The sequence below is a fragment of the Gorilla gorilla genome, chromosome 20 (assembly GCF_029281585.2).
Source record: "Gorilla gorilla gorilla isolate KB3781 chromosome 20, NHGRI_mGorGor1-v2.1_pri, whole genome shotgun sequence".
Lineage (NCBI taxonomy): Eukaryota > Metazoa > Chordata > Mammalia > Primates > Hominidae > Gorilla > Gorilla gorilla.
The window spans coordinates 35,408,340-35,436,165 of record NC_073244.2 but is presented as its reverse complement, the minus strand read 5'-3'; positions in this window follow the sequence as shown (position 1 = coordinate 35,436,165).

Genomic DNA, 27,826 nt, shown 5'->3' with positions numbered 1-27,826 from the left:
CGGTTGAAAAGGAAATATCTTCGTATAAAAACTAGAGAGAATCATTCTCAGCAACCACTTTGAGATGTGTGAGTTCCACTCACAGTGTTTAACCTTTGTTTTCATAGAGCAGTCTGGAAACACTCTGTTTGTAAAGTCTGCAAGTGGATATTGAGACCTCTTTGAGGATTTCGTTGGAAACGGGATTTCTGCATATAACGCTAGACAGAAGAATTGTCAGTAACTTCTTTGGGCTGCGTGTGTTCAACTCACAGAGTTGAACCTTACTTTAGACAGAGCAGATTTTAAACCCTCTTTTTGAGGAATTTCCAAGTGGAGATTTCAAGCGATTTTGGGCCTACGGTAGAAAAGGAAATATCTTCGTATAAAAACTAGAGAGAATCATTCTCAGCAACCACTTTGGGATTTGTGAGTTCCACTCACAGAGTTTAACCTTTGTATTCATAGAGCAGTTTGGAAACACTCTGTTTGTAAAGCCTGCAATTGGATATTTGGACCTCTTTGAGGATATCGTTGGAAACGGGATTTCTGCATATAACGCTAGACAGAAGAATTCTCAGTAACTTCTTTGGCCTGCGTGTGTTCAATACACAGAGTTGAACCTTCCTTTAGACAGAGCAGATTTGAAACCCTCTTTTTGTGGAATTTGCAAGTGGAGATTTCAAGAGATTTGGGCCTATGTTAGAAAAGGAAATATCTTCATATAAAAACTAGAGGGAATCATTCTCAGCAAACACTTTGGGATGTGTGCGTTCCTCTCACAGAGTTTAACCTTTGTTTTCATAGAGCAGTTTGGAAACACTCTATTTGTAAAATCTGCAAGTGGATATTTGGACCTCTTTGAGGATTTCTTTGGAAACGGGATTTCTGCATATAACGCTAGACAGAAGAATTCTCAGTAACTTCTTTGGGCTGCATGTGTTCAACTGACAGAGTTGAACCTTACTTTAGACAGAGCAGATTTGAAACCCTCTTTTTGTGGAATTTCCAAGTGGAGATTTCAATCGATTTTGGGCCTACGGTTGAAAAGGGAATATCTTCGTATAAAAACTAGAGAGAATCATTCTCAGCAACCACTTTGAGATGTGTGAGTTCCACTCACAGTGTTTAACCTTTGTTTTCATAGAGCAGTCTGGAAACACTCTGTTTGTAAAGTCTGCAAGTGGATATTGAGACCTCTTTGAGGATTTCGTTGGAAACGGGATTTCTGCATATAACGCTAGACAGAAGAATTGTCAGTAACTTCTTTGGGCTGCGTGTGTTCAACTCACAGAGTTGAACCTTACTTTAGACAGAGCAGATTTTAAACCCTCTTTTTGAGGAATTTCCAAGTGGAGATTTCAAGCGATTTTGGGCCTACGGTAGAAAAGGAAATATCTTCGTATAAAAACTAGAGAGAATCATTCTCAGCAACCACTTTGGGATTTGTGAGTTCCACTCACAGAGTTTAACCTTTGTTTTCATAGAGCAGTTTGGAAACACTCTGTTTGTAAAGCCTGCAATTGGATATTTGGACCTCTTTGAGGATATCGTTGGAAACGGGATTTCTGCATATAACGCTAGACAGAAGAATTCTCAGTAACTTCTTTGGCCTGCGTGTGTTCAATACACAGAGTTGAACCTTCCTTTAGACAGAGCAGATTTGAAACCCTCTTTTTGTGGAATTTGCAAGTGGAGATTTCAAGAGATTTGGGCCTATGGTAGAAAAGGAAGTATCTTCATATAAAAACTAGAGGGAATCATTCTCAGCAAACACTTTGGGATGTGTGCGTTCCTCTCACAGAGTTTAACCTTTGTTTTCATAGAGCAGTTTGGAAACACTCTATTTGTAAAATCTGCAAGTGGATATTTGGACCTCTTTGAGGATTTTGTTGGAAACGGGATTTCTGCGTATAACGCTAGACAGAAGAATTGTCAGTAACTTCTTTGGGCTGCCTGTGTTCAACTCACAGAGTTGAACCTTACTTTAGACAGAGCAGATTTGAAACCCTCTTTTTCTTGAATTTCCAAGTGGAGATTTCAAGCTATTTGGGCCTACGGTAGAAAAGGAAATATCTTCGTATAAAAACTAGAGAGAATCATTCTCTGCAAACTCTTTGGGATGTGTGCGTTCCACTCACAGAGTTTAACCTATGTTTTCATAGAGCAGATTGGAAACACTCTGTTTGTAAAGTCTGCAAGTGGATATTTGGACCTCTTTGAGGATTTCGTTGGAAACGGGATTTCTGCATATAACGCTAGACAGAAGAATTCTCAGTAACTTCTTTGGGCTGCATGTGTTCAACTCACAGAGTTGAACCTTACTTTAGACAGAGCAGATTTGATACCCTCTTTTTGTGGAATTTCCAAGTGGAGATTTCAAGCGATTATGGGCCTACGGTAGAAAAGGAAATATCTTCGTATAAAAACTAGAGAGAATCATTCTCAGCAACCACTTTGGGATGTGTGAGTTGCACTCACAGAGTTTAACCTTTGTGTTCATAGAGCAGTTTGGAAACACTCTGTTTGTAAAGCCTGCAAGTGGATATTTGGACCTCTTTGAGGATTTCGTTGGAAACGGGATTTCTGCATATAACGCTAGACAGAAGAATTCTCAGTAACTTCTTTGGGCTGCATGTGTTCAACTGACAGAGTTGAACCTTACTTTAGACAGAGCAGATTTGAAACCCTCTTTTTGTGGAATTTCCAAGTGGAGATTTCAAGCGATTTTGGGCCTACGGTAGAAAAGGAAATATCTTCGTATAAAAACTAGAGAGAATCATTCTCAGCAACCACTTTGGGATGTGTGAGTTCCACTCACAGAGTTTAACCTTTGTGTTCATAGAGCAGTTTGGAAACACTCTGTTTGTAAAGCCTGCAAGTGGATATTTGGACCTCTTTGAGGATTTCGTTGGAAACGGGATTTCTGCATATAACGCTAGACAGAAGAATTCTCAGTAACTTCTTTGGGCTGCATGTGTTCAACTGACTGAGTTGAACCTTACTTTAGACAGAGCAGATTTGAAACCCTCTTTTTGTGGAATTTCCAAGTGGAGATTTCAATCGATTTTGGGCCTACGGTTGAAAAGGAAATATCTTCGTATAAAAACAAGAGAGAATCATTCTCAGCAACCACTTTGAGATGTGTGAGTTCCACTCACAGTGTTTAACCTTTGTTTTCATAGAGCAGTCTGGAAACACTCTGTTTGTAAAGTCTGCAAGTGGATATTGAGACCTCTTTGAGGATTTCGTTGGAAACGGGATTTCTGCATATAACGCTAGACAGAAGAATTGTCAGTAACTTCTTTGTGCTGCGTGTGTTCAACTCACAGAGTTGAACCTTACTTTAGACAGAGCAGATTTTAAACCCTCTTTTTGAGGAATTTCCAAGTGGAGATTTCAAGCGATTTTGGGCCTACGGTAGAAAAGGAAATATCTTCGTATAAAAACTAGAGAGAATCATTCTCAGCAACCACTTTGGGATTTGTGAGTTCCACTCACAGAGTTTAACCTTTGTTTTCATAGAGCAGTTTGGAAACACTCTGTTTGTAAAGCCTGCAATTGGATATTTGGACCTCTTTGAGGATATCGTTGGAAACGGGATTTCTGCATATAACGCTAGACAGAAGAATTCTCAGTAACTTCTTTGGCCTGCGTGTGTTCAATACACAGAGTTGAACCTTCCTTTAGACAGAGCAGATTTGAAACCCTCTTATTGTGGAATTTGCAAGTGGAGATTTCAAGAGATTTGGGCCTATGGTAGAAAAGGAAATATCTTCATATAAAAACTAGAGGGAATCATTCTCAGCAAACACGTTGGGATGTGTGCGTTCCTCTCACAGAGTTTAACCTTTGTTTTCATAGAGCAGTTTGGAAACACTCTATTTGTAAAATCTGCAAGTGGATATTTGGACCTCTTTGAGGATTTCGTTGGAAACGGGATTTCTGCATATAACGCTAGACAGAAGAATTCTCAGTAACTTCTTTGGGCTGCATGTGTTCAACTGACAGAGTTGAACCTTACTTTAGACAGAGCAGATTTGAAACCCTCTTTTTGTGGAATTTCCAAGTGGAGATTTCAAGCGATTTTGGGCCTACGGTAGAAAAGGAAATATCTTCGTATAAAAACTAGAGAGAATCATTCTCAGCAACCACTTTGGGATGTGTGAGTTCCACTCACAGAGTTTAACCTTTGTGTTCATAGAGCAGTTTGGAAACACTCTGTTTGTAAAGCCTGCAAGTGGATATTTGGACCTCTTTGAGGATTTCGTTGGAAACGGGATTTCTGCATATAACGCTAGACAGAAGAATTCTCAGTAACTTCTTTGGGCTGCATGTGTTCAACTGACAGAGTTGAACCTTACTTTAGACAGAGCAGATTTGAAACCCTCTTTTTGTGGAATTTCCAAGTGGAGATTTCAATCGATTTTGGGCCTACGGTTGAAAAGGAAATATCTTCGTATAAAAACTAGAGAGAATCATTCTCAGCAACCACTTTGAGATGTGTGAGTTCCACTCACAGTGTTTAACCTTTGTTTTCATAGAGCAGTCTGGAAACACTCTGTTTGTAAAGTCTGCAAGTGGATATTGAGACCTCTTTGAGGATTTCGTTGGAAACGGGATTTCTGCATATAACGCTAGACAGAAGAATTGTCAGTAACTTCTTTGGGCTGCGTGTGTTCAACTCACAGAGTTGAACCTTACTTTAGACAGAGCAGATTTTAAACCCTCTTTTTGAGGAATTTCCAAGTGGAGATTTCAAGCGATTTTGGGCCTACGGTAGAAAAGGAAATATCTTCGTATAAAAACTAGAGAGAATCATTCTCAGCAACCACTTTGGGATTTGTGAGTTCCACTCACAGAGTTTAACCTTTGTATTCATAGAGCAGTTTGGAAACACTCTGTTTGTAAAGCCTGCAATTGGATATTTGGACCTCTTTGAGGATATCGTTGGAAACGGGATTTCTGCATATAACGCTAGACAGAAGAATTCTCAGTAACTTCTTTGGCCTGCGTGTGTTCAATACACAGAGTTGAACCTTCCTTTAGACAGAGCAGATTTGAAACCCTCTTTTTGTGGAATTTGCAAGTGGAGATTTCAAGAGATTTGGGCCTATGGTAGAAAAGGAAATATCTTCATATAAAAACTAGAGGGAATCATTCTCAGCAAACACTTTGGGATGTGTGCGTTCCTCTCACAGAGTTTAACCTTTGTTTTCATAGAGCAGTTTGGAAACACTCTATTTGTAAAATCTGCAAGTGGATATTTGGACCTCTTTGAGGATTTCTTTGGAAACGGGATTTCTGCATATAACGCTAGACAGAAGAATTCTCAGTAACTTCTTTGGGCTGCATGTGTTCAACTGACAGAGTTGAACCTTACTTTAGACAGAGCAGATTTGAAACCCTCTTTTTGTGGAATTTCCAAGTGGAGATTTCAATCGATTTTGGGCCTACGGTTGAAAAGGGAATATCTTCGTATAAAAACTAGAGAGAATCATTCTCAGCAACCACTTTGAGATGTGTGAGTTCCACTCACAGTGTTTAACCTTTGTTTTCATAGAGCAGTCTGGAAACACTCTGTTTGTAAAGTCTGCAAGTGGATATTGAGACCTCTTTGAGGATTTCGTTGGAAACGGGATTTCTGCATATAACGCTAGACAGAAGAATTGTCAGTAACTTCTTTGGGCTGCGTGTGTTCAACTCACAGAGTTGAACCTTACTTTAGACAGAGCAGATTTTAAACCCTCTTTTTGAGGAATTTCCAAGTGGAGATTTCAAGCGATTTTGGGCCTACGGTAGAAAAGGAAATATCTTCGTATAAAAACTAGAGAGAATCATTCTCAGCAACCACTTTGGGATTTGTGAGTTCCACTCACAGAGTTTAACCTTTGTTTTCATAGAGCAGTTTGGAAACACTCTGTTTGTAAAGCCTGCAATTGGATATTTGGACCTCTTTGAGGATATCGTTGGAAACGGGATTTCTGCATATAACGCTAGACAGAAGAATTCTCAGTAACTTCTTTGGCCTGCGTGTGTTCAATACACAGAGTTGAACCTTCCTTTAGACAGAGCAGATTTGAAACCCTCTTTTTGTGGAATTTGCAAGTGGAGATTTCAAGAGATTTGGGCCTATGGTAGAAAAGGAAGTATCTTCATATAAAAACTAGAGGGAATCATTCTCAGCAAACACTTTGGGATGTGTGCGTTCCTCTCACAGAGTTTAACCTTTGTTTTCATAGAGCAGTTTGGAAACACTCTATTTGTAAAATCTGCAAGTGGATATTTGGACCTCTTTGAGGATTTTGTTGGAAACGGGATTTCTGCGTATAACGCTAGACAGAAGAATTGTCAGTAACTTCTTTGGGCTGCCTGTGTTCAACTCACAGAGTTGAACCTTACTTTAGACAGAGCAGATTTGAAACCCTCTTTTTCTTGAATTTCCAAGTGGAGATTTCAAGCTATTTGGGCCTACGGTAGAAAAGGAAATATCTTCGTATAAAAACTAGAGAGAATCATTCTCTGCAAACTCTTTGGGATGTGTGCGTTCCACTCACAGAGTTTAACCTATGTTTTCATAGAGCAGATTGGAAACACTCTGTTTGTAAAGTCTGCAAGTGGATATTTGGACCTCTTTGAGGATTTCGTTGGAAACGGGATTTCTGCATATAACGCTAGACAGAAGAATTCTCAGTAACTTCTTTGGGCTGCATGTGTTCAACTCACAGAGTTGAACCTTACTTTAGACAGAGCAGATTTGAAACCCTCTTTTTGTGGAATTTCCAAGTGGAGATTTCAAGCGATTATGGGCCTACGGTAGAAAAGGAAATATCTTCGTATAAAAACTAGAGAGAATCATTCTCAGCAACCACTTTGGGATGTGTGAGTTGCACTCACAGAGTTTAACCTTTGTGTTCATAGAGCAGTTTGGAAACACTCTGTTTGTAAAGCCTGCAAGTGGATATTTGGACCTCTTTGAGGATTTCGTTGGAAACGGGATTTCTGCATATAACGCTAGACAGAAGAATTCTCAGTAACTTCTTTGGGCTGCATGTGTTCAACTGACAGAGTTGAACCTTACTTTAGACAGAGCAGATTTGAAACCCTCTTTTTGTGGAATTTCCAAGTGGAGATTTCAAGCGATTTTGGGCCTACGGTAGAAAAGGAAATATCTTCGTATAAAAACTAGAGAGAATCATTCTCAGCAACCACTTTGGGATGTGTGAGTTCCACTCACAGAGTTTAACCTTTGTGTTCATAGAGCAGTTTGGAAACACTCTGTTTGTAAAGCCTGCAAGTGGATATTTGGACCTCTTTGAGGATTTCGTTGGAAACGGGATTTCTGCATATAACGCTAGACAGAAGAATTCTCAGTAACTTCTTTGGGCTGCATGTGTTCAACTGACAGAGTTGAACCTTACTTTAGACAGAGCAGATTTGAAACCCTCTTTTTGTGGAATTTCCAAGTGGAGATTTCAATCGATTTTGGGCCTACGGTTGAAAAGGAAATATCTTCATATAAAAACTAGAGAGAATCATTCTCAGCAACCACTTTGAGATGTGTGAGTTCCACTCACAGTGTTTAACCTTTGTTTTCATAGAGCAGTCTGGAAACACTCTGTTTGTAAAGTCTGCAAGTGGATATTGAGACCTCTTTGAGGATTTCGTTGGAAACGGGATTTCTGCATATAACGCTAGACAGAAGAATTGTCAGTAACTTCTTTGGGCTGCGTGTGTTCAACTCACAGAGTTGAACCTTACTTTAGACAGAGCAGATTTTAAACCCTCTTTTTGAGGAATTTCCAAGTGGAGATTTCAAGCGATTTTGGGCCTACGGTAGAAAAGGAAATATCTTCGTATAAAAACTAGAGAGAATCATTCTCAGCAACCACTTTGGGATTTGTGAGTTCCACTCACAGAGTTTAACCTTTGTTTTCATAGAGCAGTTTGGAAACACTCTGTTTGTAAAGCCTGCAATTGGATATTTGGACCTCTTTGAGGATATCGTTGGAAACGGGATTTCTGCATATAACGCTAGACAGAAGAATTCTCAGTAACTTCTTTGGCCTGCGTGTGTTCAATACACAGAGTTGAACCTTCCTTTAGACAGAGCAGATTTGAAACCCTCTTTTTGTGGAATTTGCAAGTGGAGATTTCAAGAGATTTGGGCCTATGGTAGAAAAGGAAGTATCTTCATATAAAAACTAGAGGGAATCATTCTCAGCAAACACTTTGGGATGTGTGCGTTCCTCTCACAGAGTTTAACCTTTGTTTTCATAGAGCAGTTTGGAAACACTCTATTTGTAAAATCTGCAAGTGGATATTTGGACCTCTTTGAGGATTTTGTTGGAAACGGGATTTCTGCGTATAACGCTAGACAGAAGAATTGTCAGTAACTTCTTTGGGCTGCCTGTGTTCAACTCACAGAGTTGAACCTTACTTTAGACAGAGCAGATTTGAAACCCTCTTTTTCTTGAATTTCCAAGTGGAGATTTCAAGCTATTTGGGCCTACGGTAGAAAAGGAAATATCTTCGTATAAAAACTAGAGAGAATCATTCTCTGCAAACTCTTTGGGATGTGTGCGTTCCACTCACAGAGTTTAACCTATGTTTTCATAGAGCAGATTGGAAACACTCTGTTTGTAAAGTCTGCAAGTGGATATTTGGACCTCTTTGAGGATTTCGTTGGAAACGGGATTTCTGCATATAACGCTAGACAGAAGAATTCTCAGTAACTTCTTTGGGCTGCATGTGTTCAACTCACAGAGTTGAACCTTACTTTAGACAGAGCAGATTTGAAACCCTCTTTTTGTGGAATTTCCAAGTGGAGATTTCAAGCGATTATGGGCCTACGGTAGAAAAGGAAATATCTTCGTAAAAAAACTAGAGAGAATCATTCTCAGCAACCACTTTGGGATGTGTGAGTTGCACTCACAGAGTTTAACCTTTGTGTTCATAGAGCAGTTTGGAAACACTCTGTTTGTAAAGCCTGCAAGTGGATATTTGGACCTCTTTGAGGATTTCGTTGGAAACGGGATTTCTGCATATAACGCTAGACAGAAGAATTCTCAGTAACTTCTTTGGGCTGCATGTGTTCAACTGACAGAGTTGAACCTTACTTTAGACAGAGCAGATTTGAAACCCTCTTTTTGTGGAATTTCCAAGTGGAGATTTCAAGCGATTTTGGGCCTACGGTAGAAAAGGAAATATCTTCGTATAAAAACTAGAGAGAATCATTCTCAGCAACCACTTTGGGATGTGTGAGTTCCACTCACAGAGTTTAACCTTTGTGTTCATAGAGCAGTTTGGAAACACTCTGTTTGTAAAGCCTGCAAGTGGATATTTGGACCTCTTTGAGGATTTCGTTGGAAACGGGATTTCTGCATATAACGCTAGACAGAAGAATTCTCAGTAACTTCTTTGGGCTGCATGTGTTCAACTGACAGATTTGAACCTTACTTTAGACAGAGCAGATTTGAAACCCTCTTTTTGTGGAATTTCCAAGTGGAGATTTCAATCGATTTTGGGCCTACGGTTGAAAAGGAAATATCTTCGTATAAAAACTAGAGAGAATCATTCTCAGCAACCACTTTGAGATGTGTGAGTTCCACTCACAGTGTTTAACCTTTGTTTTCATAGAGCAGTCTGGAAACACTCTGTTTGTAAAGTCTGCAAGTGGATATTGAGACCTCTTTGAGGATTTCGTTGGAAACGGGATTTCTGCATATAACGCTAGACAGAAGAATTGTCAGTAACTTCTTTGGGCTGCGTGTGTTCAACTCACAGAGTTGAACCTTACTTTAGACAGAGCAGATTTTAAACCCTCTTTTTGAGGAATTTCCAAGTGGAGATTTCAAGCGATTTTGGGCCTACGGTAGAAAAGGAAATATCTTCGTATAAAAACTAGAGAGAATCATTCTCAGCAACCACTTTGGGATTTGTGAGTTCCACTCACAGAGTTTAACCTTTGTTTTCATAGAGCAGTTTGGAAACACTCTGTTTGTAAAGCCTGCAATTGGATATTTGGACCTCTTTGAGGATATCGTTGGAAACGGGATTTCTGCATATAACGCTAGACAGAAGAATTCTCAGTAACTTCTTTGGCCTGCGTGTGTTCAATACACAGAGTTGAACCTTCCTTTAGACAGAGCAGATTTGAAACCCTCTTTTTGTGGAATTTGCAAGTGGAGATTTCAAGAGATTTGGGCCTATGGTAGAAAAGGAAATATCTTCATATAAAAACTAGAGGGAATCATTCTCAGCAAACACTTTGGGATGTGTGCGTTCCTCTCACAGAGTTTAACCTTTGTTTTCATAGAGCAGTTTGGAAACACTCTATTTGTAAAATCTGCAAGTGGATATTTGGACCTCTTTGAGGATTTCGTTGGAAACGGGATTTCTGCATATAACGCTAGACAGAAGAATTCTCAGTAACTTCTTTGGGCTGCATGTGTTCAACTGACAGAGTTGAACCTTACTTTAGACAGAGCAGATTTGAAACCCTCTTTTTGTGGAATTTCCAAGTGGAGATTTCAATCGATTTTGGGCCTACGGTTGAAAAGGAAATATCTTCGTATAAAAACTAGAGAGAATCATTCTCAGCAACCACTTTGAGATGTGTGAGTTCCACTCACAGTGTTTAACCTTTGTTTCCATAGAGCAGTCTGGAAACACTCTGTTTGTAAAGTCTGCAAGTGGATATTGAGACCTCTTTGAGGATTTCGTTGGAAACGGGATTTCTGCATATAACGCTAGACAGAAGAATTGTCAGTAACTTCTTTGGGCTGCGTGTGTTCAACTCACAGAGTTGAACCTTACTTTAGACAGAGCAGATTTGAAACCCTCTTTTTGAGGAATTTCCAAGTGGAGATTTCAAGCGATTTTGGGCCTACGGTAGAAAAGGAAATATCTTCGTATAAAAACTAGAGAGAATCATTCTCAGCAACCACTTTGAGATGTGTGAGTTCCACTCACAGTGTTTAACCTTTGTTTTCATAGAGCAGTCTGGAAACACTCTGTTTGTAAAGTCTGCAAGTGGATATTGAGACCTCTTTGAGGATTTCGTTGGAAACGGGATTTCTGCATATAACCCTAGACAGAAGAATTGTCAGTAACTTCTTTGGGCTGCGTGTGTTCAACTCACAGAGTTGAACCTTACTTTAGACAGAGCAGATTTTAAACCCTCTTTTTGAGGAATTTCCAAGTGGAGATTTCAAGCGATTTTGGGCCTACGGTAGAAAAGGAAATATCTTCGTATAAAAACTAGAGAGAATCATTCTCAGCAACCACTTTGGGATTTGTGAGTTCCACTCACAGAGTTTAACCTTTGTTTTCATAGAGCAGTTTGGAAACACTCTGTTTGTAAAGCCTGCAATTGGATATTTGGACCTCTTTGAGGATATCGTTGGAAACGGGATTTCTGCATATAACGCTAGACAGAAGAATTCTCAGTAACTTCTTTGGCCTGCGTGTGTTCAATACACAGAGTTGAACCTTCCTTTAGACAGAGCAGATTTGAAACCCTCTTTTTGTGGAATTTGCAAGTGGAGATTTCAAGAGATTTGGGCCTATGGTAGAAAAGGAAATATCTTCATATAAAAACTAGAGGGAATCATTCTCAGCAAACACTTTGGGATGTGTGCGTTCCTCTCACAGAGTTTAACCTTTGTTTTCATAGAGCAGTTTGGAAACACTCTATTTGTAAAATCTGCAAGTGGATATTTGGACCTCTTTGAGGATTTCGTTGGAAACGGGATTTCTGCATATAACGCTAGACAGAAGAATTCTCAGTAACTTCTTTGGGCTGCATGTGTTCAACTGACAGAGTTGAACCTTACTTTAGACAGAGCAGATTTGAAACCCTCTTTTTGTGGAATTTCCAAGTGGAGATTTCAATCGATTTTGGGCCTACGGTTGAAAAGGAAATATCTTCGTATAAAAACTAGAGAGAATCATTCTCAGCAACCACTTTGAGATGTGTGCGTTCCACTCACAGTGTTTAACCTTTGTTTTCATAGAGCAGTCTGGAAACACTCTGTTTGTAAAGTCTGCAAGTGGATATTGAGACCTCTTTGAGGATTTCGTTGGAAACGGGATTTCTGCATATAACGCTAGACAGAAGAATTGTCAGTAACTTCTTTGGGCTGCGTGTGTTCAACTCACAGAGTTGAACCTTACTTTAGACAGAGCAGATTTTAAACCCTCTTTTTGAGGAATTTCCAAGTGGAGATTTCAAGCGATTTTGGGCCTACGGTAGAAAAGGAAATATCTTCGTATAAAAACTAGAGAGAATCATTCTCAGCAACCACTTTGGGATTTGTGAGTTCCACTCACAGAGTTTAACCTTTGTTTTCATAGAGCAGTTTGGAAACACTCTGTTTGTAAAGCCTGCAATTGGATATTTGGACCTCTTTGAGGATATCGTTGGAAACGGGATTTCTGCATATAACGCTAGACAGAAGAATTCTCAGTAACTTCTTTGGCCTGCGTGTGTTCAATACACAGAGTTGAACCTTCCTTTAGACAGAGCAGATTTGAAACCCTCTTTTTGTGGAATTTGCAAGTGGAGATTTCAAGAGATTTGGGCCTATGGTAGAAAAGGAAATATCTTCATATAAAAACAAGAGGGAATCATTCTCAGCAAACACTTTGGGATGTGTGCGTTCCTCTCACAGAGTTTAACCTTTGTTTTCATAGAGCAGTTTGGAAACACTCTATTTGTAAAATCTGCAAGTGGATATTTGGACCTCTTTGAGGATTTTGTTGGAAACGGGATTTCTGCGTATAACGCTAGACAGAAGAATTGTCAGTAACTTCTTTGGGCTGCCTGTGTTCAACTCACAGAGTTGAACCTTACTTTAGACAGAGCAGATTTGAAACCCTCTTTTTCTTGAATTTCCAAGTGGAGATTTCAAGCTATTTGGGCCTACGGTAGAAAAGGAAATATCTTCGTATAAAAACTAGAGAGAATCATTCTCTGCAAACTCTTTGGGATGTGTGCATTCCACTCACAGAGTTTAACCTATGTTTTCATAGAGCAGATTGGAAACACTCTGTTTGTAAAGTCTGCAAGTGGATATTTGGACCTCTTTGAGGATTTCGTTGGAAACGGGATTTCTGCATATAACGCTAGACAGAAGAATTCTCAGTAACTTCTTTGGGCTGCATGTGTTCAACTGACAGAGTTGAACCTTACTTTAGACAGAGCAGATTTGAAACCCTCTTTTTGTGGAATTTCCAAGTGGAGATTTCAAGCGATTTTGGGCCTACGGTAGAAAAGGAAATATCTTCGTATAAAAACTAGAGAGAATCATTCTCAGCAACCACTTTGGGATGTGTGAGTTCCACTCACAGAGTTTAACCTTTGTGTTAATAGAGCAGTTTGGAAACACTCTGTTTGTAAAGCCTGCAAGAGGATATTTGGACCTCTTTGAGGATTTCGTTGGAAACGGTATTTCTGCATATAACGCTAGACAGAAGAATTCTCAGTAACTTCTTTGGGCTGCATGTGTTCAACTGACAGAGTTGAACCTTACTTTAGACAGAGCAGATTTGAAACCCTCTTTTTGTGGAATTTCCAAGTGGAGATTTCAAGCGATTTTGGGCCTACGGTAGAAAAGGAAATATCTTCGTATAAAAACTAGAGAGAATCATTCTCAGCAACCACTTTGGGATGTGTGAGTTCCACTCACAGAGTTTAACCTTTGTGTTCATAGAGCAGTTTGGAAACACTCTGTTCGTAAAGCCTGCAAGTGGATATTTGGACCTCTTTGAGGATTTAGTTGGAAACGGTATTTCTGCATATAACGCTAGACAGAAGAATTCTCAGTAACTTCTTTGGGCTGCATGTGTTCAACTGACAGAGTTGAACCTTACTTTAGACAGAGCAGATTTGAAACCCTCTTTTTGTGGAATTTCCAAGTGGAGATTTCAAGCGATTTTGGGCTTACGGTTGAAAAGGAAATATCTTCGTATAAAAACTAGAGAGAATCATTCTCAGCAACCACTTTGGGATGTGTGAGTTCCACTCACAGAGTTTAACCTTTGTTTTCATAGAGCAGTTTGGAAACACTCTGATTGTCAAGCCTGCAGGTGGATATTTGGACCTCATTGAGGATTTCGTTGGAAACGGGATTTCTGCATATAACGCTAGACAGAAGAATTCTCAGTAACTTCTTTGGGCTGCATGTGTTCAACTGACAGAGTTGAACCTTACTTTAGACAGAGCAGATTTGAAACCCTCTTTTTGTGGAATTTCCAAGTGGAGATTTCAAGCGATTTTGGGCCTACGGTAGAAAAGGAAATATCTTCGTATAAAAACTAGAGAGAATCATTCTCAGCAACCACTTTGGGATGTGTGAGTTCCACTCACAGAGTTTAACCTTTGTGTTCATAGAGCAGTTTGGAAACACTCTGTTTGTAAAGCCTGCAAGTGGATATTTGGACCTCTTTGAGGATTTCGTTGGAAACGGGATTTCTGCATATAACGCTAGACAGAAGAATTCTCAGTAACTTCTTTGGGCTGCATGTGTTCAACTGACAGAGTTGAACCTTACTTTAGACAGAGCAGATTTGAAACCCTCTTTTTGTGGAATTTCCAAGTGGAGATTTCAATCGATTTTGGGCCTACGGTTGAAAAGGAAGTATCTTCGTATAAAAACTAGAGAGAATCATTCTCAGCAACCACTTTGAGATGTGTGAGTTCCACTCACAGTGTTTAACCTTTGTTTTCATAGAGCAGTCTGGAAACACTCTGTAAAGTCTGCAAGTGGATATTGAGACCTCTTTGAGGATTTCGTTGGAAACGGGATTTCTGCATATAACGCTAGACAGAAGAATTCTCAGTAACATCTTTGGGCTGCGTGTGTTCAACTCACAGAGTTGAACCTTCCTTTAGAAAGAGCAGATTTGAAACCCTCTTTTTGTGGAATTTCCAAGGGGAGATTTCAAGCGATTTGGGCCTACGGTAGAAAAGGAAATATCTTCGTATAAAAACTAGAGAGAATCATTCTCAGCAACCACTTTGAGATGTGTGAGTTCCACTCACAGAGTTTAACCTTTGTTTTCATAGAGCAGTTTGGAAACACTCTGTTTGAAAAGCCTGCAAGTGGATATTTGGACCTCATTGAGGATTTCTTTGGAAACGGGATTTCTGCATATAACGCTAGACAGAAGAATTCTCAGTAACTTCCTAGGGCTGCATGTGTTCAACTGACAGAGTTGAACCTTACTTTAGACAGAGCAGATTTGAAACCCTCTTTTTGTGGAATTTCCAAGTGGAGATTTCAAGCGATTTTGGGCCTACGGTAGAAAAGGAAATATCTTCGTATAAAAACTAGAGAGAATCATTCTCAGCAACCACTTTGGGATGTGTGAGTTCCACTCACAGAGTTTAACCTTTGTGTTCATAGAGCAGTTTGGAAACACTCTGTTTGTAAAGCCTGCAAGTGGATATTTGGACCTCTTTGAGGATTTCGTTGGAAACGGGATTTCTGCATATAACGCTAGACAGAAGAATTCTCAGTAACTTCTTTGGGCTGCATGTGTTCAACTGACAGAGTTGAACCTTACTTTAGACAGAGCAGATTTGAAACCCTCTTTTTGTGGAATTTCCAAGTGGAGATTTCAATCGATTTTGGGCCTACGGTTGAAAAGGAAATATCTTCGTATAAAAACTAGAGAGAATCATTCTCAGCAACCACTTTGAGATGTGTGAGTTCCACTCACCGTGTTTAACCTTTGTTTTCATAGAGCAGTCTGGAAACACTCTGTTTGTAAAGTCTGCAAGTGGATATTGAGACCTCTTTGAGGATTTCGTTGGAAACGGGATTTCTGCATATAACGCTAGACAGAAGAATTGTCAGTAACTTCTTTGGGCTGCGTGTGTTCAACTCACAGAGTTGAACCTTACTTTAGACAGAGCAGATTTGAAACCCTCTTTTTGAGGAATTTCCAAGTGGAGATTTCAAGCGATTTTGGGCCTACGGTAGAAAAGGAAATATCTTCGTATAAAAACTAGAGAGAATCATTCTCAGCAACCACTTTGGGATTTGTGAGTTCCACTCACAGAGTTTAACCTTTGTTTTCATAGAGCAGTTTGGAAACACTCTGTTTGTAAAGCCTGCAATTGGATATTTGGACCTCTTTGAGGATATCGTTGGAAACGGGATTTCTGCATATAACGCTAGACAGAAGAATTCTCAGTAACTTCTTTGGCCTGCGTGTGTTCAATACACAGAGTTGAACCTTCCTTTAGACAGAGCAGATTTGAAACCCTCTTTTTGTGGAATTTGCAAGTGGAGATTTCAAGAGATTTGGGCCTATGGTAGAAAAGGAAATATCTTCATATAAAAACTAGAGGGAATCATTCTCAGCAAACACTTTGGGATGTGTGCGTTCCTCTCACAGAGTTTAACCTTTGTTTTCATAGAGCAGTTTGGAAACACTCTATTTGTAAAATCTGCAAGTGGATATTTGGACCTCTTTGAGGATTTTGTTGGAAACGGGATTTCTGCGTATAACGCTAGACAGAAGAATTGTCAGTAACTTCTTTGGGCTGCCTGTGTTCAACTCACAGAGTTGAACCTTACTTTAGACAGAGCAGATTTGAAACCCTCTTTTTCTTGAATTTCCAAGTGGAGATTTCAAGCTATTTGGGCCTACGGTAGAAAAGGAAATATCTTCGTATAAAAACTAGAGAGAATCATTCTCTGCAAACTCTTTGGGATGTGTGCGTTCCACTCACAGAGTTTAACCTATGTTTTCATAGAGCAGATTGGAAACACTCTGTTTGTAAAGTCTGCAAGTGGATATTTGGACCTCTTTGAGGATTTCGTTGGAAACGGGATTTCTGCATATAACGCTAGACAGAAGAATTCTCAGTAACTTCTTTGGGCTGCATGTGTTCAACTCACAGAGTTGAACCTTACTTTAGACAGAGCAGATTTGAAACCCTCTTTTTGTGGAATTTCCAAGTGGAGATTTCAAGCGATTTTGGGCCTACGGTAGAAAAGGAAATATCTTCGTATAAAAACTAGAGAGAATCATTCTCAGCAACCACTTTGAGATGTGTGAGTTCCACTCACAGTGTTTAACCTTTGTTTTCATAGAGCAGTCTGGAAACACTCTGTTTGTAAAGTCTGCAAGTGGATATTGAGACCTCTTTGAGGATTTCGTTGGAAACGGGATTTCTGCATATAACGCTAGACAGAAGAATTGTCAGTAACTTCTTTGGGCTGCGTGTGTTCAACTCACAGAGTTGAACCTTACTTTAGACAGAGCAGATTTGAAACCCTCTTTTTGAGGAATTTCCAAGTGGAGATTTCAAGCGATTTTGGGCCTACGGTAGAAAAGGAAATATCTTCGTATAAAAACTAGAGAGAATCATTCTCAGCAACCACTTTGGGATTTGTGAGTTCCACTCACAGAGTTTAACCTTTGTTTTCATAGAGCAGTTTGGAAACACTCTGTTTGTAAAGCCTGCAATTGGATATTTGGACCTCTTTGAGGATATCGTTGGAAACGGGATTTCTGCATATAACGCTAGACAGAAGAATTCTCAGTAACTTCTTTGGCCTGCTTGTGTTCAATACACAGAGTTGAACCTTCCTTTAGACAGAGCAGATTTGAAACCCTCTTTTTGTGGAATTTGCAAGTGGAGATTTCAAGAGATTTGGGCCTATGGTAGAAAAGGAAATATCTTCATATAAAAACTAGAGGGAATCATTCTCAGCAAACACTTTGGGATGTGTGCGTTCCTCTCACAGAGTTTAACCTTTGTTTTCATAGAGCAGTTTGGAAACACTCTATTTGTAAAATCTGCAAGTGGATATTTGGACCTCTTTGAGGATTTTGTTGGAAACGGGATTTCTGCGTATAACGCTAGACAGAAGAATTGTCAGTAACTTCTTTGGGCTGCCTGTGTTCAACTCACAGAGTTGAACCTTACTTTAGACAGAGCAGATTTGAAACCCTCTTTTTCTTGAATTTCCAAGTGGAGATTTCAAGCTATTTGGGCCTACGGTAGAAAAGGAAATATCTTCGTATAAAAACTAGAGAGAATCATTCTCTGCAAACTCTTTGGGATGTGTGCGTTCCACTCACAGAGTTTAACCTATGTTTTCATAGAGCAGATTGGAAACACTCTGTTTGTAAAGTCTGCAAGTGGATATTTGGACCTCTTTGAGGATTTCGTTGGAAACGGGATTTCTGCATATAACGCTAGACAGAAGAATTCTCAGTAACTTCTTTGGGCTGCATGTGTTCAACTGACAGAGTTGAACCTTACTTTAGACAGAGCAGATTTGAAACCCTCTTTTTGTGGAATTTCCAAGTGGAGATTTCAAGCGATTTTGGGCCTACGGTAGAAAAGGAAATATCTTCGTATAAAAACTAGAGAGAATCATTCTCAGCAACCACTTTGGGATGTGTGAGTTCCACTCACAGAGTTTAACCTTTGTGTTAATAGAGCAGATTGGAAACACTCTGTTTGTAAAGCCTGCAAGAGGATATTTGGACCTCTTTGAGGATTTCGTTGGAAACGGTATTTCTGCATATAACGCTAGACAGAAGAATTCTCAGTAACTTCTTTGGGCTGCATGTGTTCAACTGACAGAGTTGAACCTTACTTTAGACAGAGCAGATTTGAAACCCTCTTTTTCTTGAATTTCCAAGTGGAGATTTCAAGCGATTTTGGGCCTACGGTAGAAAAGGAAATATCTTCGTATAAAAACTAGAGAGAATCATTCTCAGCAACCACTTTGGGATGTGTGAGTTCCACTCACAGAGTTTAACCTTTGTGTTCATAGAGCAGTTTGGAAACACTCTGTTCGTAAAGCCTGCAAGTGGATATTTGGACCTCTTTGAGGATTTCGTTGGAAACGGGATTTCTGCATATAACGCTAGACAGAAGAATTCTCAGTAACTTCTTTGGGCTGCATGTGTTCAACTGACAGAGTTGAACCTTACTTTAGACAGAGCAGATTTGAAACCCTCTTTTTGTGGAATTTCCAAGTGGAGATTTCAAGCGATTTTGGGCCTACGGTAGAAAAGGAAATATCTTCGTATAAAAACTAGAGAGAATCATTCTCAGCAACCACTTTGGGATGTGTGAGTTCCACTCACAGAGTTTAACCTTTGTGTTCATAGAGCAGTTTGGAAACACTCTGTTTGTAAAGCCTGCAAGTGGATATTTGGACCTCTTTGAGGATTTCGTTGGAAACGGGATTTCTGCATATAACGCTAGACAGAAGAATTCTCAGTAACTTATTTGGGCTGCATGTGTTCAACTGACAGAGTTGAACCTTACTTTAGACAGAGCAGATTTGAAACCCTCTTTTTGTGGAATTTCCAAGTGGAGATTTCAATCGATTTTGAGCCTACGGTTGAAAAGGAAGTATCTTCGTATAAAAACTAGAGAGAATCATTCTCAGCAACCACTTTGAGATGTGTGAGTTCCACTCACAGTGTTTAACCTTTGTTTTCATAGAGCAGTCTGGAAACACTCTGTAAAGTCTGCAAGTGGATATTGAGACCTCTTTGAGGATTTCGTTGGAAACGGGATTTCTGCATATAACGCTAGACAGAAGAATTCTCAGTAACATCTTTGGGATGCGTGTGTTCAACTCACAGAGTTGAACCTTCCTTTAGAAAGAGCAGATTTGAAACCCTCTTTTTCTTGAATTTCCAAGTGGAGATTTCAAGCTATTTGGGCCTACGGTAGAAAAGGAAATATCTTCGTATAAAAACTAGAGAGAATCATTCTCTGCAAACTCTTTGGGATGTGTGCGTTCCACTCACAGAGTTTAACCTATGTTTTCATAGAGCAGATTGGAAACACTCTGTTTGTAAAGTCTGCAAGTGGATATTTGGACCTCTTTGAGGATTTCGTTGGAAACGGGATTTCTGCATATAACGCTAGACAGAAGAATTCTCAGTAACTTCTTTGGGCTGCATGTGTTCAACTCACAGAGTTGAACCTTACTTTAGACAGAGCAGATTTGAAACCCTCTTTTTGTGGAATTTCCAAGTGGAGATTTCAAGCGATTTTGGGCCTACGGTAGAAAAGGAAATATCTTCGTATAAAAACTAGAGAGAATCATTCTCAGCAACCACTTTGGGATGTGTGAGTTGCACTCACAGAGTTTAACCTTTGTGTTCATAGAGCAGTTTGGAAACACTCTGTTTGTAAAGCCTGCAAGTGGATATTTGGACCTCTTTGAGGATTTCGTTGGAAACGGGATTTCTGCATATAACGCTAGACAGAAGAATTCTCAGTAACTTCTTTGGGCTGCATGTGTTCAACTGACAGAGTTGAACCTTACTTTAGACAGAGCAGATTTGAAACCCTCTTTTTGTGGAATTTCCAAGTGGAGATTTCAAGCGATTTTGGGCCTACGGTAGAAAAGGAAATATCTTCGTATAAAAACTAGAGAGAATCATTCTCAGCAACCACTTTGGGATGTGTGAGTTCCACTCACAGAGTTTAACCTTTGTGTTCATAGAGCAGTTTGGAAACACTCTGTTTGTAAAGCCTGCAAGTGGATATTTGGACCTCTTTGAGGATTTCGTTGGAAACGGGATTTCTGCATATAACGCTAGACAGAAGAATTCTCAGTAACTTCTTTGGGCTGCATGTGTTCAACTGACAGAGTTGAACCTTACTTTAGACAGAGCAGATTTGAAACCCTCTTTTTGTGGAATTTCCAAGTGGAGATTTCAATCGATTTTGGGCCTACGGTTGAAAAGGAAATATCTTCGTATAAAAACTAGAGAGAATCATTCTCAGCAACCACTTTGAGATGTGTGAGTTCCACTCACAGTGTTTAACCTTTGTTTTCATAGAGCAGTCTGGAAACACTCTGTTTGTAAAGTCTGCAAGTGGATATTGAGACCTCTTTGAGGATTTCGTTGGAAACGGGATTTCTGCATATAACGCTAGATAGAAGAATTGTCAGTAACTTCTTTGGGCTGCGTGTGTTCAACTCACAGAGTTGAACCTTACTTTAGACAGAGCAGATTTTAAACCCTCTTTTTGAGGAATTTCCATGTGGAGATTTCAAGCGATTTTGGGCCTACGGTAGAAAAGGAAATATCTTCGTATAAAAACTAGAGAGAATCATTCTCAGCAACCACTTTGGGATTTGTGAGTTCCACTCACAGAGTTTAACCTTTGTTTTCATAGAGCAGTTTGGAAACACTCTGTTTGTAAAGCCTGCAATTGGATATTTGGACCTCTTTGAGGATATCGTTGGAAACGGGATTTCTGCATATAACGCTAGACAGAAGAATTCTCAGTAACTTCTTTGGCCTGCGTGTGTTCAATACACAGAGTTGAACCTTCCTTTAGACAGAGCAGATTTGAAACCCTCTTTTTGTGGAATTTGCAAGTGGAGATTTCAAGAGATTTGGGCCTATGGTAGAAAAGGAAATATCTTCATATAAAAACTAGAGGGAATCATTCTCAGCAAACACTTTGGGATGTGTGCGTTCCTCTCACAGAGTTTAACCTTTGTTTTCATAGAGCAGTTTGGAAACACTCTATTTGTAAAATCTGCAAGTGGATATTTGGACCTCTTTGAGGATTTCGTTGGAAACGGGATTTCTGCATATAACGCTAGACAGAAGAATTCTCAGTAACTTCTTTGGGCTGCATGTGTTCAACTGACAGAGTTGAACCTTACTTAGACAGAGCAGATTTGAAACCCTCTTTTTGTGGAATTTCCAAGTGGAGATTTCAATCGATTTTGGGCCTACGGTTGAAAAGGAAATATCTTCGTATAAAAACTAGAGAGAATCATTCTCAGCAACCACTTTGAGATGTGTGAGTTCCACTCACAGTGTTTAACCTTTGTTTTCATAGAGCAGTCTGGAAACACTCTGTTTGTAAAGTCTGCAAGTGGATATTTGGACCTCTTTGAGGATTTCGTTGGAAACGGGATTTCTGCATATAACGCTAGACAGAAGAATTGTCAGCAACTTCTTTGGGCTGCGTGTGTTCAACTCACAGAGTTGAACCTTACTTTAGACAGAGCAGATTTGAAACCCTCTTTTTGAGGAATTTCCAAGTGGAGATTTCAAGCGATTTTGGGCCTACGGTAGAAAAGGAAATATCTTCGTATAAAAACTAGAGAGAATCATTCTCAGCAACCACTTTGGGATTTGTGAGTTCCACTCACAGAGTTTAACCTTTGTTTTCATAGAGCAGTTTGGAAACACTCTGTTTGTAAAGCCTGCAATTGGATATTTGGACCTCTTTGAGGATATCGTTGGAAACGGGATTTCTGCATATAACGCTAGACAGAAGAATTCTCAGTAACTTCTTTGGCCTGCGTGTGTTCAATACACAGAGTTGAACCTTCCTTTAGACAGAGCAGATTTGAAACCCTCTTTTTGTGGAATTTGCAAGTGGAGATTTCAAGAGATTTGGGCCTATGGTAGAAAAGGAAATATCTTCATATAAAAACTAGAGGGAATCATTCTCAGCAAACACTTTGGGATGTGTGCGTTCCTCTCACAGAGTTTAACTTTTGTTTTCATAGAGCAGTTTGGAAACACTCTATTTGTAAAATCTGCAAGTGGATATTTGGACCTCTTTGAGGATTCTGTTGGAAACGGGATTTCTGCGTATAACGCTAGACAGAAGAATTGTCAGTAACTTCTTTGGGCTGCCTGTGTTCAACTCACAGAGTTGAACCTTACTTTAGACAGAGCAGATTTGAAACCCTCTTTTTCTTGAATTTCCAAGTGGAGATTTCAAGCTATTTGGGCCTACGGTAGAAAAGGAAATATCTTCGTATAAAAACTAGAGAGAATCATTCTCTGCAAACTCTTTGGGATGTGTGCGTTCCACTCACAGAGTTTAACCTATGTTTTCATAGAGCAGATTGGAAACACTCTGTTTGTAAAGTCTGCAAGTGGATATTTGGACCTCTTTGAGGATTTCGTTGGAAACGGGATTTCTGCATATAACGCTAGACAGAAGAATTCTCAGTAACTTCTTTGGGCTGCATGTGTTCAACTCACAGAGTTGAACCTTACTTTAGACAGAGCAGATTTGAAACCCTCTTTTTGTGGAATTTCCAAGTGGAGATTTCAAGCGATTTTGGGCCTACGGTAGAAAAGGAAATATCTTCGTATAAAAACTAGAGAGAATCATTCTCAGCAACCACTTTGGGATGTGTGAGTTGCACTCACAGAGTTTAACCTTTGTGTTCATAGAGCAGTTTGGAAACACTCTGTTTGTAAAGCCTGCAAGTGGATATTTGGACCTCTTTGAGGATTTCGTTGGAAACGGGATTTCTGCATATAACGCTAGACAGAAGAATTCTCAGTAACTTCTTTGGGCTGCATGTGTTCAACTGACAGAGTTGAACCTTACTTTAGACAGAGCAGATTTGAAACCCTCTTTTTGTGGAATTTCCAAGTGGAGATTTCAAGCGATTTTGGGCCTACGGTAGAAAAGGAAATATCTTCGTATAAAAACTAGAGAGAATCATTCTCAGCAACCACTTTGGGATGTGTGAGTTCCACTCACAGAGTTTAACCTTTGTGTTCATAGAGCAGTTTGGAAACACTCTGTTTGTAAAGCCTGCAAGTGGATATTTGGACCTCTTTGAGGATTTCGTTGGAAACGGGATTTCTGCATATAACGCTAGACAGAAGAATTCTCAGTAACTTCTTTGGGCTGCATGTGTTCAACTGACAGAGTTGAACCTTACTTTAGACAGAGCAGATTTGAAACCCTCTTTTTGTGGAATTTCCAAGTGGAGATTTCAATCGATTTTGGGCCTACGGTTGAAAAGGAAATATCTTCGTATAAAAACTAGAGAGAATCATTCTCAGCAACCACTTTGAGATGTGTGAGTTCCACTCACAGTGTTTAACCTTTGTTTTCATAGAGCAGTCTGGAAACACTCTGTTTGTAAAGTCTGCAAGTGGATATTGAGACCTCTTTGAGGATTTCGTTGGAAACGGGATTTCTGCATATAACGCTAGACAGAAGAATTGTCAGTAACTTCTTTGGGCTGCGTGTGTTCAACTCACAGAGTTGAACCTTACTTTAGACAGAGCAGATTTGAAACCCTCTTTTTGAGGAATTTCCAAGTGGAGATTTCAAGCGATTTTGGGCCTACGGTAGAAAAGGAAATATCTTCGTATAAAAACTAGAGAGAATCATTCTCAGCAACCACTTTGGGATTTGTGAGTTCCACTCACAGAGTTTAACCTTTGTTTTCATAGAGCAGTTTGGAAACACTCTGTTTGTAAAGCCTGCAATTGGATATTTGGACCTCTTTGAGGATATCGTTGGAAACGGGATTTCTGCATATAACGCTAGACAGAAGAATTCTCAGTAACTTCTTTGGCCTGCGTGTGTTCAATACACAGAGTTGAACCTTCCTTTAGACAGAGCAGATTTGAAACCCTCTTTTTGTGGAATTTGCAAGTGGAGATTTCAAGAGATTTGGGCCTATGGTAGAAAAGGAAATATCTTCATATAAAAACTAGAGGGAATCATTCTCAGCAAACACTTTGGGATGTGTGCGTTCCTCTCACAGAGTTTAACCTTTGTTTTCATAGAGCAGTTTGGAAACACTCTATTTGTAAAATCTGCAAGTGGATATTTGGACCTCTTTGAGGATTTTGTTGGAAACGGGATTTCTGCGTATAACGCTAGACAGAAGAATTGTCAGTAACTTCTTTGGGCTGCCTGTGTTCAACTCACAGAGTTGAACCTTACTTTAGACAGAGCAGATTTGAAACCCTCTTTTTCTTGAATTTCCAAGTGGAGATTTCAAGCTATTTGGGCCTACGGTAGAAAAGGAAATATCTTCGTATAAAAACTAGAGAGAATCATTCTCTGCAAACTCTTTGGGATGTGTGCGTTCCACTCACAGAGTTTAACCTATGTTTTCATAGAGCAGATTGGAAACACTCTGTTTGTAAAGTCTGCAAGTGGATATTTGGACCTCTTTGAGGATTTCGTTGGAAACGGGATTTCTGCATATAACGCTAGACAGAAGAATTCTCAGTAACTTCTTTGGGCTGCATGTGTTCAACTCACAGAGTTGAACCTTACTTTAGACAGAGCAGATTTGAAACCCTCTTTTTGTGGAATTTCCAAGTGGAGATTTCAAGCGATTTTGGGCCTACGGTAGAAAAGGAAATATCTTCGTATAAAAACTAGAGAGAATCATTCTCAGCAACCACTTTGGGATGTGTGAGTTGCACTCACAGAGTTTAACCTTGGTGTTCATAGAGCAGTTTGGAAACACTCTGTTTGTAAAGTCTGCAAGTGGATATTGAGACCTCTTTGAGGATTTCGTTGGAAACGGGATTTCTGCATATAACGCTAGACAGAAGAATTGTCAGTAACTTCTTTGGGCTGCGTGTGTTCAACTCACAGAGTTGAACCTTACTTTAGACAGAGCAGATTTTAAACCCTCTTTTTGAGGAATTTCCAAGTGGAGATTTCAAGCGATTTTGGGCCTACGGTAGAAAAGGAAATATCTTCGTATAAAAACTAGAGAGAATCATTCTCAGCAACCACTTTGGGATTTGTGAGTTCCACTCACAGAGTTTAACCTTTGTTTTCATAGAGCAGTTTGGAAACACTCTGTTTGTAAAGCCTGCAATTGGATATTTGGACCTCTTTGAGGATATCGTTGGAAACGGGATTTCTGCATATAACGCTAGACAGAAGAATTCTCAGTAACTTCTTTGGCCTGCGTGTGTTCAATACACAGAGTTGAACCTTCCTTTAGACAGAGCAGATTTGAAACCCTCTTTTTGTGGAATTTGCAAGTGGAGATTTCAAGAGATTTGGGCCTATGGTAGAAAAGGAAATATCTTCATATAAAAACTAGAGGGAATCATTCTCAGCAAACACTTTGGGATGTGTGCGTTCCTCTCACAGAGTTTAACCTTTGTTTTCATAGAGCAGTTTGGAAACACTCTATTTGTAAAATCTGCAAGTGGATATTTGGACCTCTTTGAGGATTTTGTTGGAAACGGGATTTCTGCATATAACGCTAGACAGAAGAATTGTCAGTAACTTCTTTGGGCTGCCTGTGTTCAACTCACAGAGTTGAACCTTACTTTAGACAGAGCAGATTTGAAACCCTCTTTTTCTTGAATTTCCAAGTGGAGATTTCAAGCTATTTGGGCCTACGGTAGAAAAGGAAATATCTTCCTATAAAAACTAGAGAGAATCATTCTCTGCAAACTCTTTGGGATGTGTGCGTTCCACTCACAGAGTTTAACCTATGTTTTCATAGAGCAGATTGGAAACACTCTGTTTGTAAAGTCTGCAAGTGGATATTTGGACCTCTTTGAGGATTTCGTTGGAAACGGGATTTCTGCATATAACGCTAGACAGAAGAATTCTCAGTAACTTCTTTGGGCTGCATGTGTTCAACTCACAGAGTTGAACCTTACTTTAGACAGAGCAGATTTGAAACCCTCTTTTTGTGGAATTTCCAAGTGGAGATTTCAAGCGATTTTGGGCCTACGGTAGAAAAGGAAATATCTTCGTATAAAAACTAGAGAGAATCATTCTCAGCAACCACTTTGGGATGTGTGAGTTGCCCTCACAGAGTTTAACCTTTGTGTTCATAGAGCAGTTTGGAAACACTCTGTTTGTAAAGCCTGCAAGTGGATATTTGGACCTCTTTGAGGATTTCGTTGGAAACGGGATTTCTGCATATAACGCTAGACAGAAGAATTCTCAGTAACTTCTTTGGGCTGCATGTGTTCAACTGACAGAGTTGAACCTTACTTTAGACAGAGCAGATTTGAAACCCTCTTTTTGTGGAATTTCCAAGTGGAGATTTCAAGCGATTTTGGGCCTACGGTAGAAAAGGAAATATCTTCGTATAAAACTAGAGAGAATCATTCTCAGCAACCACTTTGGGATGTGTGAGTTCCACTCACAGAGTTTAACCTATGTTTTCATAGAGCAGATTGGAAACACTCTGTTTGTAAAGTCTGCAAGTGGATATTTGGACCTCTTTGAGGATTTCGTTGGAAACGGGATTTCTGCATATAACGCTAGACAGAAGAATTCTCAGTAACTTCTTTGGGCTGCATGTGTTCAACTCACAGAGTTGAACCTTACTTTAGACAGAGCAGATTTGAAACCCTCTTTTTGTGGAATTTCCAAGTGGAGATTTCAAGCGATTATGGGCCTACGGTAGAAAAGGAAATATCTTCGTATAAAAACTAGAGAGAATCATTCTCAGCAACCACTTTGGGATGTGTGAGTTGCACTCACAGAGTTTAACCTTTGTGTTCATAGAGCAGTTTGGAAACACTCTGTTTGTAAAGCCTGCAAGTGGATATTTGGACCTCTTTGAGGATTTCGTTGGAAACGGGATTTCTGCATATAACGCTAGACAGAAGAATTCTCAGTAACTTCTTTGGGCTGCATGTGTTCAACTGACAGAGTTGAACCTTACTTTAGACAGAGCAGATTTGAAACCCTCTTTTTGTGGAATTTCCAAGTGGAGATTTCAAGCGATTTTGGGCCTACGGTAGAAAAGGAAATATCTTCGTATAAAAACTAGAGAGAATCATTCTGAGCAACCACTTTGGGATGTGTGAGTTCCACTCACAGAGTTTAACCTTTGTGTTCATAGAGCAGTTTGGAAACACTCTGTTTGTAAAGCCTGCAAGTGGATATTTGGACCTCTTTGAGGATTTCGTTGGAAACGGGATTTCTGCATATAACGCTAGACAGAAGAATTCTCAGTAACTTCTTTGGGCTGCATGTGTTCAACTGACAGAGTTGAACCTTACTTTAGACAGAGCAGATTTGAAACCCTCTTTTTGTGGAATTTCCAAGTGGAGATTT